The sequence below is a fragment of the Hypanus sabinus genome, chromosome 13, assembly GCF_030144855.1.
Source record: "Hypanus sabinus isolate sHypSab1 chromosome 13, sHypSab1.hap1, whole genome shotgun sequence".
In the NCBI taxonomy this organism is placed as follows: Eukaryota; Metazoa; Chordata; class Chondrichthyes; order Myliobatiformes; family Dasyatidae; genus Hypanus; species Hypanus sabinus.
The window spans coordinates 91,010,153-91,025,322 of NC_082718.1; the positions used below are offsets into that span (position 1 = coordinate 91,010,153).

At 39.2% G+C, this 15,170-nt stretch overlaps 1 protein-coding gene across 8 annotated transcripts in view; it reads right to left on the reverse strand.

The window, feature by feature from the left end:
• kdm2bb (lysine (K)-specific demethylase 2Bb) overlaps positions 1 to 15,170 on the reverse strand; it is a 237,774-nt gene that overhangs the window by 103,826 nt on the left and 118,778 nt on the right. The gene's annotated exons all lie outside the window — the stretch shown is intronic.

Sequence of the window (15,170 nt, forward strand, 5' to 3'; positions counted from 1 at the left end):
CTTTGCCTCAGCAACGTAGAGGTCAGCTCACCAGACTACAACAGTACCCTATTTGTGGGTTTGATGGTGAGGATGGGATTTCTGTGAATTGGATGGTGATATTTGTCTCCATCTCTGGAGACATGATGTCTATCAATATCTTTTATAAACCTACCTATTCCCATGGCTATCTTGACTATACCTCTCCCACACTGTCTCCTGTGAAAATGTTTTTGCTCTTTCTCAGTTCCTTTGTCATTGCCACATCTGGGATTCGCCTTCCTCCACCACTAATGCTGCCCTCATCTACATCTCCTCCATTTCCAAGACGTCTGCCTTACCATCTTCTCGCCACCTTAATAAAAATAAGAGTTCCTCTTGTTCACACCTGCCACCCAATGACCCTCTAACATTATTCTCCACAACTTCCACCGTTTTCAACAGGACCCTACCACCAAACACATCTTACCCTCACCCTACTCTGTTTTCTGCAGGGGTCGCTCCTTCTGTGATTCTCTTGTCCATTCGTCCTTCCCCACTCATCTCTCTCCTGGCACTCATCGCTGTAAGTGGAAGAAATGCTATACCTGCCCATTCACCTCCTCTCTCACCTCCATTCACTGCTGCAGTCATTCCAAATGAAGTAACACCACCTGTCAATCTGTTGGGGTCACCTACTGTACGTGGTGCTCCAAATGCAGCCTCCTCAACACTGGCAAGACATGATGTAGACTGGGGACTGCTTTGTCATGCACCTATGCCTCTTCCTCAAAAAGCTGGATTTCCAAGTGACCAACCATTTTTATTCCAATCCTCTTCTGACAAGCCCATCCAACAATTTCCTCTATTACCACAATGAAGCCTCTTTCAGGTTGGAGGAGCAACGCCTCATATTCTGAGTAACCTCCAACCTGATGGAATGAACATCAATTTCCCCAACTTCTGGTAATTTTCCCCCTCCCTCTTCACTCTGCTACAATTCCCCACTCTGGCCCTCCTCTTACCTCTTCTCCTCATAAGCTCATCACCTCTCCTTCCCTTTCTCACATCCTATTGCTCACTATCCTCTCCTATCAGAATCCTTCTTCTCTAGCCCTCTACTTTTTCCACCCATCACCTCACCCTACCTCTCCCACCCACCCGGCTTTATCTATCATCTTCTAGCTTGTACTCCTTCCCCTCCTCCAACTTTTTTATTCTGGCTTCTTACTCCTTCCTTTCCTGTCCCGATGAAAGGTCTCAGCACGAAATGTTGACTGTTTATTTACGTCCATAGATGCTGCCTGACCATTTTGTGTGTGCCGAATTCCTCCAGCATTTGCAGATTCATTTGTGTTTATATTTTATTTCTTGCTAACTCATTCTCATAATGAAATGTCTCCCTCTTTAGTCATTCAATTCTGCTTCCTAAAAGCTTTTCTGTTCTCACTATTACTCCACATAGCAACGGCATAAGCCTTTATTTTTCTTATGCATTAATCTAAATTCAAATTAGCATTTATGCTGGAAATCTGAAAAAATAAAAAAAGCTATTTGAAACACTAGCACTGTTTCTTTCTTCACAGGTGCTACCAGTATTTCAACTATAAACTGTATTTGCTTTTCTTAACCTCTTGACAGATCACCACTACTAAATTTCACTTGTTCATCTAAAACTGTTAGAGATGGATACAAATAAGAGTAGTTTTTGACTGCTGTAATGGTTGCAATTACTATATGAACCAATCCCTTCAAGTAGGCCGAGAGAACCATGCAACACATATGAAATGCTGGAGGAAGTCAGCAGGTCAGACAGTAACTATGGAAATGATTAGATAGTCAATGTTTTGGGCCAAGACCCTCATCAGGACTGAGAAGGAAGGGGAGAAGACACCAGAATAATAAGGTAGGGGAAAGGAAAGGAGGCTAGCTGGAAGGTGATAGGAGAAGCCAGCGAGGTGGGAAAGGTCAAGGGCTGGAGAAGAAGGAATCTGATAGGAGAGGTGAATGAACAATAGAAGAAAGGGAAGGAGAGGACCCAGGGGAAAGTGATAGGCAGGTGAGAAGAGGTAAATGGTCAGAGTAGGTAAGAGAGGAAGCAGGGGATTTATTTACTGGAAGGGGAAGTTGATATTCATGCCATCAGGTTGGAGGCTACCCAGGCAGAATATAAGGTGTTGCTCCTCCACCCTGAGGGTGGTCTCATCGTGGCACAAGAGGAGGCCATGGATCGATATGTCAGAACAGGAATTGGAATTAAAATGGGAAGTTCTGCTTGTGGCAATGGAGTGGACATCATTGTTTGGGTGGATCCATTGCCTCAACTATAAGAAGCAAAGCAGAGAACAGTGTAATGGACATTCTTCACATTATGGTATTAGATATTGTTTCAATGTTCAGCAGCTTGATGCCAGTCCTGCAACAACTTTGACAGATTACTTTTCTAAAAACATAATGGCAATATCTACATTTATAATACCACCTTATCATGCCCCACACAATACAAGAACCCACTAACCAAATAATTATTTTGAAGACATTCAGCAAATGAGGCATCCAATTGGCACACAGTAAATTACTGAACTACCAGACCCCTCTCTGCACCCCAGAAAACATTTCCATTTAGACCCATCTCAGTATGAGGTTGGATTTCAGTTTAACACTTCAGAAGGTGTGAGCTTTTTCAGTGAAATTATGGCTTGGATCAGAACCTCAAAGTTCATTGTTAGGTACTGACTCAGAACAATCTGATTCCAAATCAAGAGTGACATTAATTAAGCTATTCATCAATTTTACATTTCCCTCTTTTCGTTGTGCTTTCTAATCACTCTAAACATGCAAGGCAGTGTCGGCTAACTCAGGAAATCATGCAGGTACATTAAACTTATAACATGACAGCATTTTGGCTAGGTGAAATTAAAGAGCAATACAAAAATCTCAAACAGATGAATACAAAATTCTAAACTAGTACGAAAATAGTACAGGAAAAAGAATTTTAATCTCAGCAAGCTCTTAAACAAAGTAACTAATTTAAGTTTATTCTGCACAGGCACACAAAGCAACACAGAAAACAAGCGAAGATTACCAAAATCCGAAAAATAACTTTGAAATGTCTTTACTTATGAAATGCATGAGGCAGCAACAAGAGAACAAGAGGTTCATATCTTAGAATTTCAGTGTAAAATTTATAGTTTGAATGAGAAAATAAATGCAAATATAAAGAACAAAACCACTAGAAAGACTTCAGATGCTGGAAATCCAAAGCAACACACACAAAAGTCTGGAGGAACTCAGCAGGTCAGACAGCATCTATGGAAATAAATGAAGAGTTGACGTTTCAGGCCAAGACCCTTCATCAGGACTTCCAGAACTCTGTGTGTTGCAAGCATAATGAAATTTTAGAGAATGACTAATGCAAGTACTGACAGTATCAGTTTTATGTCCAAAGCAGCTTCTGGGAATATTCAAAGTCTATCCACAGCATGATACTTCATTTGATACATTTGACTCTTCAGTGGCACTGCATTATTTAAATAAATCTAAATTACAAAGGGAGATGTTCTCTATTTTATTTAGAACCATTCTTCCTTTGATAGCTGGGAATTTTATTACAGCTTTTTTGAAACATTTTTACTAAACTTCAGTACCTAATTATTAACTGGGAACAAGCAGCTTTATTTTTTTCCATTACAAATTAGGACATTCAACCATTGTATTATGGGCAACTTCCTTCCAAATGCTGTCCCAAAGAACACTGTCCCTCCCAGGTAACTGAGCATCCTTCTGCTTCAGTCGCCTGTTTTCCTCTTCATCCCCAGTTTTATGTGTCCATTCTTCTGTCTCTCCTTGGGATTTTCTCTCTGCCTTACCCTCAGCAACATTCCTGAGCATTCCACACTCTCCTTCTCACATACACGCTTTTTGCCAATCCAGTCATTATCACATTGCTGTCTGTGGCAGTATGGTGACACAAATTTTGTTAGGTTTCCTACGGTACAACATCGAATGTAAAGTGCTTTGGGACATCCTGACAGTGAAGAGAAAGGCAATATATAAACATGTCTTCTTTGCCTGAGTTATTATATCAAATGGCTGCTTAAAAGCTTTTTTGCTGCATGTACTTTGTCAAGTGGCTGTTTAATGGAGCAAACAGTAAGAGGCTTAACATTGTGAAGGATAAACCTAAGAAACTGTTGCCATGGTAACAGAGAAAATATTGGGGTGATCACAGTAGCTTTGCTCAATGTGAAAAAGTGTCTTATTTCATTATAATGTTCTCTGACACTGTTAAAAAATATCTGTAGACTACTAATTCCAATTTATCACATAGATATCGCAGCGTTAGTGATCAATTGCTTTATACCACAAATATTTCATGAAGGTGTGAAGTTAGCATAGAGAGCCCATTGGAGAACCATGTTCAAGTTTAATACAGGTTTTGTTGCCTGCAAATACCACCTATCCAAGACCAATGGAGCGATGGCTGTTAGGTATCAAAACGTATACCCCTGTGCTCAGGTTGGATCAGGCTGGGCTGAATCTTTACAAATTAAATTACACAGTGATTGCTGCTGTTGGAAAAGCATGAGTGCCTGCAACTATGTGGATGAATCCAGGTCATACAGGAAGCAGTCAAAGTAAATAATTTCTCAACGTATGGCTTAACTGTACTGCTTAGATTCAAAGATCAAAAGAATTAAGTCCTCAGACTTGGTTAGAATAGGAATTAGTTTAGCTAGTCCACCCTTTACCAGTCTCTTATAAATAACTGGATAATCGCAGAACTTCTTATGATTATTGATTGCTCTTCCCTAGTTGATGTTTGCATATTCTGAACATCCTAGAAGTTTAAGCTTTGAGCAAAGAACAGACAGCTACAGGAACATAGCAGATCAAGCAGCATTAGTGGAGGCAAAGGGATGTTCAATATTCCAGGCTGAGACCCATTCATCAACACATGAATCAAAGTTTTAACTGTTTACGCTGTGAATTCTTTCAGAACAAGACATTTTTTTCTGCTCTATCTTCCCTAATATGCACAGGCTGGCTTTGAGGTGGCTTCATGGAACACTTTTTTTCTTCCAGAATAACCTTATTGGTTACACTACTAAACTTGCAAATTCATCATGCAAGTCTTCAAGGCTTCCATTTAAGAAATATGTGATCTTCAGTTCAACAACTCATTTGTCATCTAACTCATCAACAGCGTAAAAGCTTGCCTACTTTGAGGCTCAATAGCCATCGGTCAAGAACAGCCAAGGAGCTGAATTTTTTCATTCCAGTCTAAACTCAACTTTGCCCAACATCTTTCAACAAATTCTCAGTCATTAGATAACAGCAGAACAGTTTTAAGAGAAAAAAAATCTCTATGTACATAAGCTACATCAAAACTAATGATATCAGTGGTGGAAAATTACACAGTCCATCTATCTTCATTTAGCCTTCCTTATTGGTTGCCTCATACATCAGTGTCAAGTAGAAACACAGATGTTTTTAAACTTTTCATGGTCTTAGGTTATTCTAAAATGTTTTGTAACAGTGAAATAATTTTTGAAGTATAGATAACATAGCAATCAAACTGCACCCAACAATCACTTACAAATAAATTTGTTCACCTTATGCAACTTACTTAGTGATAAAATTATGAACAAAGCACCAGAGACCCATTCTCCTGATCTTCAAAAATAATGCTATAAGATCTTTTCTATTCACACCAAAGAGCAGACACATGCGAGGTTTAAAAGTGATTTGAATGATAACACATTTGACAATGCTGCCTGCCTTTGAACTAGCAAGCTGGATTATTGTGTTTAAGTATCTGGAGTGGGAATTGAAATCACAAACTTCTGATTCAGAGATAAAAGTGCAATCAACTGAGCTGTAGCTGACCATTGATGAAGTAATAGTAATTATAAGAAATTATAGAACCAAATGATGATTGACTTTTAGGTTTCCAGTATAGAATCAATAGCTATTTTACAAATTATTCTTTCAAGAAATTCAGCGGCTAGCAATCTGGGATGCTTCTAGAATCCAATAACCGTACCCAACTTTAAATTACTTAAATAATTTACAAAACATTGAAAAGTTAATCTGCATTCTCTTCAGAAACTGAATCAGCTTAACAAAATAAAAGAGACAATGTTGTGAAATGTACAACTTTTTTAAAAATTCATTTTTAAACCCTAGATTGATCCTGGGTCTATACTGCAGTGTTGCCTAAAATGATAGGCTCCCCCGTGAGGTGCCAGATTGAAAAAGCATAAATTCTCAATTGGAACTCTATTGTATGTATCAGTTGAGTTGTTTTATGCATGAGGACAGTAGAAGCTGATTGGCCACTAGTTACTAGATTAGGAAGGAGAAAACTGGCTAGGAAAAGCAATCATGCACATTGTTCAGTGACCTATCAAGCAAGGTCCGCATCAAGCACAATTGTGAATCCTCACTTCGAATCTTAAATACAGCTGAACAATCTCCTGGACAAAGCACATTGTACCCCCTACAATGAATCAAAAGTAGAAAAAAAACTATGGATAAAAGTGACAAGAATCAGCTATAAATCAAGTAAGGAGTTTCTTTCAAATATGCTATATTTTATTGATTGTGAGTGCAATAGTTTCTCTTGTATTTGAGGATATCCTAAAAAGGAGAGCACCAAAAGTTTTTTTTAAATATATGAATTTCATCAATACCGACCAATAAAACCCCAGATTTAAGGCCAGGTCTATCTGGGATGGGTTCTCAGCCTCAGTTAAAATATAGAGTACTGCAGCGGAACTGAGTTGGAACAAGATTATCCAGACATCTCACTCCTGCATGCATGCATGAAAGCAAATACATAGCTGCATGTCTGGATGGTTCACCCCATTTACAATCATTTGGCAAAAAGCTTTCTGCTAGATATAATTTAGCTCCAAAGAGTAAGGTGTGATCTAAGTGAGAAATTCACAATTTTGAGAGGGACTGACAAGGGGAATGCTGTTTCCTTCAGAAAAAAGAAATTTCATTAAGAAGAGGACTAAATTTTTTGAAATGCTCCACCTTAGAGGGTTGGAAATCATCACTGAGTATCTTCAGTACTGAGGTCAGCATGTTTTTGGACACAATGTGATTCAAAGGATCTGCAGGGCCCTACAGAAAAAATAGAATTGTAGTACAACATCAGCCACAAACCCATGCATCTTATGGGCTTGTGTATCTTTCCATGCTTGAAAGAAGCATATGGCTTCACACATTGAGAACTGCCTTCTGGGTACCATAATTGATTAATCATCAACATTAAACAAAAGATACATGAAAATAATTTTTGATTCATATTCACTTAATCCTCCAAGCTGATTGTTGGCAGAATCTCAGATGGTGACAAGAGTGAGATATACCAGCTAGTTGAGTGGTGTCGCAGCAAGACCTTGCATTCAACGTCAGTAAAAGCAAAGAATTGACTGTGGACTTCAGAAAGGGCAAGACCAGGGAACACAAACCAATCCTCAGAGGGATCAGAAGTGGAGAGAGTGAGCAATTTTATGTTCATGGGTGTCAACATCTCTGAAGACCTAACCTGGTCTCAACATATCAATACAGCCATAAAGAAAGCAAGACAGCGGCTATATTTCATTAGGAGTTTGAGGGGATTTGGTACATCACCAAAACACTCGCAAATGTCTACAGATTTACTGTGGAAAGTATGTACTTAAAGCTTACTGTAATTTGTTTTTTTCTATATTATATGTATTGTACTGCGGCCGCAAAGTTAACAAATTTCACAACATATGCCAGTGATATTGAACCTGATTCTGACATTACATCAAATCATGCTTTGTTGATGAGGCCTAACTCAATTTACAAGCCAGATTTGCTGATCTGAGTGTCAGAAGACCATCATGTTTCTCTATCATGTCCTGCAGACTGCTCCTTCAGAGAGAAAAACCTGCCATGCTCATGTCCTCAATTAAATTTACACTGAGGTTATAAGTTAATAAGGTGTGATTTGGAGTATCGTGTGCAATTCCAGTCACCTAACGACGAGAAAAATCATAAGCTTGCGTACAGAGAAAACTTACAGGCATTTTGCTGGGACTTGAGAATCTGAGTGAAAAGAAAACACTTAGGTTAGAACTTTATTCCCTGAAGTGTAGGAGAATGAGGGGAGATTAAATAGTTATAGAAAATTACAAGGGGTATATATAGAGCAAACACAAGGAAATCTGCAGATGCTGGAAATTCAAATAACACACACAAAATGCTGTGGAACACAGCAAGCCAGGCAGCATCCATAAGGAGAAGCACTGTCGACGTTTCGGGCCGAGACCCTTCGTCAGAACTAACTGAAAGGAAAGATAGTAAGAGATTTGAAAGTAGTGGGTGGAGGGAGAAATGCGAAATAATAGAAGACCAGAGGGGCTGGGATGAAGCTAAGAGCTGGAAAGGTGATTGGCGAAAGTGATACAGAGCTGGAGAAGGGAAAGGATCATGGGACAGGAGGCCTCGGGAGAAAGAAAGGGAGAGGACAGGAGCACCAGAGGGAGATGGAGAACAGGCAGAGTGATGGGCAGAGAGAGAGAAGAAAACAAAGAACTAAGTATGTCAGGGATGAGGTAAGAAGGGGAGGAGGGGCATTAATGGAAGTTAGAGAAGTCAATGTTCATGCCATCAGGTTGGAGGGTACCCAGCCAGTATATAAGGTGTTGTTGACTTCTCTAACTTCCGTTAATGCCCCTCCTCCCCTTCTTACCCCATCCCTGACATACTTAGTTCTTTGTTTTTTTTTCTCTCTCTCTCTGCCCATCACTCTGCCTGTTCTCCATCTCCCTCTGGTGCTCCCCTTCTCCCGCTTTCTTTCTCCCAAGGCCTCCCATCCCATGATCCTTTCCCTTCTCCAGCTCTGTATCACTTTTGCCAATCACCTTTCCAGCTCTTAGCTTCATCCCACCCCCTCCAGTCTTTTCCTATCATTTCGCATTCCCCCCTCCCCCCACTACTTTCAAATCTCTTACTATCTTTCCTTTCAGTTAGTTCTGATGAAGGGTCTCGGCCCGAAATGTCGACAGTGCTTCTCCTTATAGATGCTGCCTGGCCTGCTGTGTTCCACCAGCATTTTGTGTGTGTTGAAGGGGTATATATAGGTAGGGTAAATGCAAGAAAGCATTTTTCCATTGAGGTTGGCTGGGACTAAAGCTAGAGGTCATGGGTTAAGGGTGAAAAGTGAAATATTTAAGGGGAACCTAAGGGGAAAAACTCTTTGCTCAAGAGGGTGGTGCAAGTGTGGGATGAGCTGCCAGTGTAAGTGTTGGATACAGGTTCATTTCAACACTTAGCAGAAATTTGGATAGTTGGGGTATGGAGGGCTATGATCCATGTTTGAGTCTATGGGACTAGGCAAAATAACAGATCATCACAGAGCACTACAGCAGATAAACAGGCCCTTCAACCCATCTAGTCTTTGACTATAGCTCTATGAAACAAGGGAAGCAGGTTGCCAAGCCCAAGCATAATGCAACTCTTAAACGAGGAAGGGATATGTTACCGGGGAGTTTCTTCTCTGCATCAATCAGATGTCAAAATTGATAAAGTTTTGATACACAAGATGCACATCAGTTTTACTATATACTGATCCATATTGACTGCGTACAAATCTCTTTGGTTTTAAAAATCTAATTTAATAAACAATTCCCTCACACGTTTCAAATATGTTCGATTTTAAAGGTTAGTTTTGTCACATAAACAAGAGATTCTGCAGATGCTGGAAATCTTGAGAAACACAAACCAAAGGCTGGAAAAACTCACCAAGTGAGGCAGAATCTATGGAGGGGAATAAAGAGATAACATTTCTGCTGAGATCTCCACTCTCTTATATTTCAACTTGTACCTTATACTCATCTGCCTGCCTAAATGTTGTCAGTAAAAATTGTATTGCAGAATCTTTGATCAGATTGGCAGCTCAGTTTACTTGCCATCATTATTGCTGTTGAATGATCTCTGACCCTAAGCAACATTAGATGACAAGAGATCAGTGCTATCAAGATCACAAGCTCTGTGTTGTAATTGGTTTTCTTTGTAGTCAGCCCCAAATACTATTAGCTTGAGTCTAATTACAAAATATAGTTTTAATACCTTTAAGTTTTGAACTTAGTTAATTGGCTGATTGATTACCTTGGCTGATTGCATTTCTGAACTTTCAAAATGTCTCTGGCTAGGTACAACATAGTATGCTACTTTATAAAATATATATGATACAAGTCATAAAATCATAGACACATACAGCATGGAAACAGGCTGTTCAGCCCAACTCATTCATACTGACCTCCACCCACTCTTTCGTATAAATCCCATCATCAAGCACTTGGTCCATAGCTCTTCAAGAAAAAGTGATTCAAGTACTCAACTTGACACTTCTTAAATAATGTCAGCAGCCCATCTCCAACCACACTCTCAAGCAGTGCATTTCAGGTACTTACCACTTTCTGGGTGAAGAAGTCCCCCATGTTCCCCTCTAAGTCTCTTCTACGCTAAACCTATAACGTCCATAGCTTTATTTACCTCTGATATGGGAAAAGTTTCCTGTAGACTACCTCTTATTCACGTTCCCTCTTAACCTCCACCACTCCAAAGAGAGCAGACTACTAGTTTCTCCAGCATCCCCTCATAATTGAACTGTTCTATTCCAAGCAACATTCTACTGTATCTCTTCTCCAAGCCCTGTTGCACTCAAGAACACATTCTTGGGTTTGATAAGAAGTCGATAGCCATCTCATTAAAGGGACCTTGATTACGGCACAACCTCTGTATAAAGCAGGGGCTCCCAATTTGAGGCCCATGGACCCCAGGCTTAATGGCATTGGTTCATAGCAAAAAAAGGTTGGGAAACCTTTGCAAAGACCACAGTCAATTTCAGAGTGATCAAAAGAAGCCCTTTCATTTTTTAAAAATTCTTAACATAAAGAAAAATACCAGGTTTCCTGCAGAAACACAGGATACTCTGCAGATATCCAGAGTAAAACAGAGCTCTCCATAGATGCTGCCTGACCTGCTGAGTTTCTCCAGCATTTTGTGTGCATGTTACTCTAGGTTTACTGTCATTCAAGGCAAGGAAATCCATTTGGGGAATGTGTCTGCAGATCATGGACATTTAAAATAATGGCATTTATCTGGCACAGCAAATGGCAAGCAAGTCTGGTGAGATGGAAAGCAACACTGATGTCATGAGTACCTAAGCACTCACAACCAGTACTAAGAGACTGTGGCCAAGTAGGTCCTTGTGCAAAGTCCCCAGTTCAGCTTAGTCAACTGCTCAGTATCTAGAATATTATGTCAATTACTGGTTTTCATACATATCAAGATTTAAGGGCCCTGACAAAAAACTTACCTATCACTGTGAATCAAAAAAATCAACAGTTTAAATTGTAAATTCCAGGAGATGACTAGACATGAATAAAAATTCACTAGAGGTGTACATGGGCTTAGTCAAAGTCAGCATGCACATAGATCTTCACCTACAGTTTCCCTTCTAGAGTGTACCACCAGACTGATTTGGAACCCCATCACTGCTCCTTTATTGTAACCAAGTCTAAATACTGCATATCCACACTCACAACAACAGAATGACTGCAGCAGTTCAAGGTGGAGGGTCATTACTACATTCCGAAAGTGGCTTTGCTGGCGATACTGACTAAAAGTAAATAACTAGAATTTCAGTAGTTAGGTTTGAGGAACTGAAGGGACAGACTGTAAAAATTGAGAACACATAAAACTAAGGAGACATCAGTAGAAATGTGTTTCCTCTGAGCACCTTTTGAAATGTGGAAGTTCATATTTCAAAAAAAGTGAAAACATTTCAAAAATCCTTCACTGCTTGTAAAGTGCCCTGGGCTGCCTGGAAGACCTAACTCTGTCCTTTCTTCCTTTTTATAATCAACTAAAGACAGCAGATAGTTTTTGAAGACCCAGTATCAATGCCTAGTAGGCATTATGCTTTTTGATGCACCTCATGATCATTGCCAATTTCCAGAATTCATCTTTAGTCATGTTTCAGTTCCAAAAGGAGATTCACAGAATTTCCTAACCTAACAGATATTTTTCACCATTATGTTTTTTGGGTACTTTCCACTGCAGTAACTAACCGTTCATGAATGGAGAGCAATAGAGCAATTAAGTTAGGTGCAACATTTTGAATGGGGAAAATTCATCACGTTAGATGGCACTTTGTGGGCTATCTTTTTCAGATGTTATTAAGTGCCTCACTTGGAACAGTTTGTGACAGAAATCATGACACAATTCCAGCCAAGTTGTGATCTAAGTTGATTAAAAATCACCACCCTCCCAATACTTATAAACATCCCCTACTAAACAGAATAACCATTTGCAAAATATGCCATGAACACTTTTCTCACTGAACGAAAATGACTACAATGACTGACATCTTCCATCAGCACCTCAAATATGTTTTTACTGGCATCTATAGTTTCTGATCTTGTGTTTCCCATGTCTTGTCACCAGAGTACCGCTAACCAAGATATGAAACTGAAGTGAGCAGAATTCAGAAGAAACCTCATCTACATTCCAGCTAGATGGAAGGGGATCACTTTATAAAGTCACTGTAGTCAATTACACACAAACAATAGTTTTGATCGGATAGCTACAGAGTGAAAATATACGGAGAAAATCTCTTACCCGTCTGAAAAAGTTACTGTTACTCAAATAAGTATATTAGAATCTAAGAGACTGAATGTAAAAAAAAGTCATCAAAGGGGGGGGGGGGGAGAAGAGGGAAGAAATCTAATGTTTTAAGATGCAGAAAGTTAAAAGCACAACCGGACTGCTTAAAACTATGTGTCTGAGATCAGTACTGAAGAGAACTTGAAATATAAATAGAACAGGTTACAGACCTAGACAAGGAAAGCAATATAATTTTAAAATCAAGGTATGACTAGAACAAATATAATTTTAGCTTAGTAAGCACAGGGACAATTGGTGAATGAATCTTGGTGTAAGTTAGGATGCAGGCAATACAGCTATGAATGTTGGTGTGCATGGCAGGTTTGGAGATGCAAGGCTGAGCAGGAAAGCAATGGTAAAAATATTGAGTTAAGGAGCAACATGGATGGAGGATTTGGTAGCAGTGAGATGAGGCAGGGGTGGAAATGAGCAAAGTTACCATGATGCAACGGGTATGTGGTAGAAGTTTACGTTAAAAAGAATGTCAAAGATATAAAAAATCTGTTTTGTCATCAGACTGTGGCAAAGTTGATGACCATGGAAAGGAGCTTCTGGCATGGACTCTTAACATTGAATTCATTTTTTTTTAAACAATGTTTATTTTGAAGAAATGCCAATGGTAAAATGAAGAACTTTGACAAGCAATAATAAATCAGAGCATTAAGGGCAGACTGTGCAACAGTTGAAAAGGTTGACGTTTGGAGACTGTATTATCCTTCTCCACTGTTTGCTGATGTTCCAAAAACACTACTTCATACATATTTAACGACGACACTTATAAATAATAAAGCACAGAAAATTATCAGTAAATCAACTTGCCATATACAGTTGGAAGAAAAACTAATGATGCTAAACTCCAAAGACTGAAACAGAAATGTCAGAAGCACTCCATTCTGGTGACAAGACACTGCCCAAAAGTTTTGACCGTTTATCTCTTCAGAGGGTTGCTTTACTTCAGGCATTTTCTAGTTTTGTTCCTATAAAGGATGCTGTGTTACTTTTTGCAAAGAATTAGTCCATGGAGACAGTGAACACCTATCTTTATGCAAACAGGCATCCATTGGTTTCATCAGTCCAGGTGAATTCCAGGTGGCTATCTGCTCCGGTTGGCCATCACATCTCACACTAATATTGTGCAAAACTTGAAGTAGTAGACACCAAATAATACCAAGTTACTACATTATCTAAGACAATGGTGATTTTCTAGATTAGCCACTAGCTTCAAACTGGTTTTGAGCAACAGGAGTGGAAAATATAATTTACAGCTGGAAGCTTGTGTAGCTGATCCAAGATGAAATTACTATCCACTCTGCAAGGGCTACTGTAAACATCTGCTGCGCTGAAATCAGTACAACATTAAAAGCCTTTGTTAACAAGAGAGATAACAGGTGCATTTTCACCTGAAGTTCTAGATAGGCACAGGAGAATAAAAGTGCCCAATTCTCTGATAATTTGGAAACAAACTTTGAAATTAATTTAATCATATTTTCAGTAACTGAATACATAGTCGACTAAATCTGGTATAACTTCAGCATATAACATATTAGGTTAATTGCTCACTTTTGTAAAACAAAGATATTAAAGGGGCATTGAACAATAATACCTCCAAGAGGATCACAACCTCACTGTAGGATTTGGAGGCTTGCATACCGCAACGATGCGGAGAGCTACGTTGGCTGGAGTTGGGGCTTTATGCTTTGGCTCTTGGTAGGGTCAACAATGCAAAACAAGTCAAAGAGTAAAGACCAAACTAAAAGTGGCCCACTGGTCCTCCAGATTCGGAGTTTCAGCTCAGGACTAACAAGTCTGATGGATAACACAAAATTGTCACGGAAACAGCATTGAAGAATCCTTCTATATCCATGTGCGACTGTATGGACAGACACAGAGATGGAGGACCTTCACTGCTGCCCTAAACTCCGGGAGCATAACGGGTGGTAAGTAAGAAAGAAGAATGATAGGTTACCAAGGCTATCCCATAGATAAGATATAACCTGACCAAGTGATAGAATGGGCTCAATGGTGTTGATTGTTTACTCTCACAAGGCATTTGTACCAAACAGTAAAGCCACACTTAGCTAAGAACTGCACAGGATTTAAGAGTAAGCCTTTGAGTAAGCCTCAATTGTAAAATACCCCTAAAAAATAGACGTACATCCTCAACGGTATTAAATAAGAATTCCACTGTATACAAGTCAGATGCATCTCTTCAAACTACTCTTGCAGTAAGGGACAACACTTTCACAACCAAGTGTTTGTCATCTTTAGTGTACTAACGGGGTTTCTTAATTATCTCTCCCAGATTAACTCTCCTGTATCAAATTCATGGAGCTATTGCAGGAATTTTGCATTCATTTTGTCAATCTTCAAAGATAACTGATACATTAATTTTAAGCTTTAAACTTAAACTATAAACTTAAACTTAGGATGATATCATTAGCAAAATATAACCCACAACACAAAATATATCACATAATAGAAATCATGGCAACTTCCAT